This window comes from Teleopsis dalmanni, chromosome 1 (assembly GCF_002237135.1).
Source record: "Teleopsis dalmanni isolate 2A chromosome 1, ASM223713v2, whole genome shotgun sequence".
NCBI classification, from domain to species: domain Eukaryota; kingdom Metazoa; phylum Arthropoda; class Insecta; order Diptera; family Diopsidae; genus Teleopsis; species Teleopsis dalmanni.
The window spans coordinates 234,889,821-234,892,395 of NC_051846.1; positions in this window are offsets into that span (position 1 = coordinate 234,889,821).

A 2,575-nucleotide genomic window follows, 5' to 3' on the forward strand; every position below is an offset into this window, starting at 1 on the left:
ATTCTGGAAACGTGGTGTTCCTACTTGCGTAGACGCATCTTTACGATTGGAATAGTATCTCCAGGACTGATTAGCTCCTGAACTCGGAAAAACTGGGAATATCACTTCAGTCGGATTGGGTCGGGCTTCTCCTCGTCTCGAACTAGGGCCTTCAACTGGCATATTTTTCCGTTTACAAAAGGTATTCTCCTCATGACCACTTAATTTGCACGTCTTGCAGAACATAGTCCTCAGCCGCTTGATACAATTCGCCTTCCTATGTCCTAAGTCTGCTCGAATTTGGTTTCTATCCCTAGTGGCGAACTCAATGTGATTGTCGGGTTTAGAGATCCTGGCCTATTTAGCGTGTCCAACTTTCTATTAGTGTTTTCCAACTGAATTCTGAGAGTCTCGATCACCAGCTCCTGTTTTTGTTCCGCTGGTTTACCGTCTCTCACTAGATCGTTGGCCTTTACTACCCCCTTCTTTTCCAGAGTGGTTAACAACTTTTCGTTCTCCTCCTTTGCTTCTGTCAGAAGTTCTGTAAACTCCTTCTGACTCTTCCTAAATTTTCGCTGCGGAGAGGAGAAAAGAAGACTCCCGCGGTTAGGATGGCCTGTCATAAGAGGAGACTTATATCCCCCAGTGCCAGTCTGACACTTATGCAAGAAGTGCAAATGGTAGTGAGTTGTGGGCGCCAACTTGCGACATCTGACCAGAGGTGATACTATCTGGTACTTCGGGGGCAGTGGCCCGACAGCTTCGGCTGTGCTGACCATTGGTGTTGGCTTCGAAGTGGTTGTGGTTAATACCCAAACTTACGCGGGAAGATTATTTTGCTTGTCATTCATTCGCGGTGGTGTGCGTTTCAAACCGGGTGCTGCAGCCCAAATTGTAGCAGAGGTCAGTAGGTAGGCCTCGCATCTTACCAAGGTGGAAGTTATAACTTGCATGAATTTCTTCATTGGTACCGGCAAAATAGAAGCAGACTATTCCAATGGGGCGTTGATTGACACTTAAATTAATACGTGTGTTAAGAGCACAGTGATGTTGAGCCTAGACGGCAAGAAATCACGTAAAACAAAAGAGACATCTCTCTCTTCCTAAAATTATTACACTGCAACTTCATATCGAGTTTCTACTTCACCGGATTTTATTTCCTCCACCTCCTCAATCAACTCTAACACATAAGTGATTTCTGCTAGCTGCGATAGTCTTCTACTTTGAGTGTTGTCTTTATGGATTACCGTGAATTCCTTTTTGGGTTGCAAGGAATTAAACTTTCTACACGCATGTACCTGCAATGAAGCAATAAATATCCTGAACTCGTGTACTTCCTGGACTAATTCTTTGTCTGTAAATTTATATCCGGAATCTCTGCAAAAACAATTTTATCAACATCAGCCGGACCGACAATTTTGTCATTTTCACATAAAGTTATCAAAATGGGAGCATGAGTCGAACCTCTTTTTTGAAATTCAATTGTATATATAAAAGCCTCAACTTTGCCAAAAACATCTTTATTTCAAATATCAGATATGAGTTCTTTTAACTTCGATTGAAATACACGCACAAATACTTCAGGCCATAAATGAGATGATTCATTACGATCAAAATTATTTACAATCTCCGGCCAATTCGGATTGCAAATCATTGTAACAAAAAGCGATGGCTTGCCGAAGTGCTGAACAATTGACATTGCATCTAAGTAATTTTGATACATAATTCTCGGAGACCCAATAAAGGATGAAGGCAAAATTACTTTAGGACATAAGCTAACATCTCCTACTTTATTCTTTTGCAAATAATCAGTAATATTGTAATACACATCTGCCCTAAAATTCACTTGATTCTGTCTTATAAAATGTAGTCGACATCTTTGTATTCTCACATACACATATTAACGTGCCAACCAAAATCTCCATTTGGGAATAGTAAAGGATATGCCAATGGATCTAAAGCAGAATCTAATACTGATACATTCTGAACCACACCATTTGTTTTTGAAAAAGATATTGTTAAACCACTAAAACTCACAACTGCTCACCTTTAAAATAAATCAACATGTGGTCACCCAAAACATAGTGACTGCGAATGTCAAAAATAGACACGAGAAAGGCAGTTGTCGAAAGAACGTGCTTGAAGTCTGTTTTTGCGTAGCGCGCTTATTAAAAAATGTGTTTTCAATTATAAATTAAAGGAAAGTAAAATTAAGAAATAAAGTCGAACTAATTATTTTAAATAGTTTTTTAAACTAGTGAACAAGCCTTGGAGAACCACAAGGCAAAACACAAAAATATCTTTTTTGTGAACATTTTGGCGACCGTGACAGGACACTTTCATCCAATTCGCATAATTGGAGTCGGTTTCAGCAGTTGCTGATCAGTGTACAAATATTTTGGTATTCAATTTGCATAATTGGACGCATACAATTAATAAAAGTGATCAATTGGTAGCTTTCGTCTTAACATTTACAATTTCACAATATAATCAAATTTTAAAATACAGTTGCGTGAATTACGGGTAAAAGCATTGCTCTTATTACAAAAAAAAAAACCAATAGAGAACTGTTTACAAAGCACGTGAATATAAATTC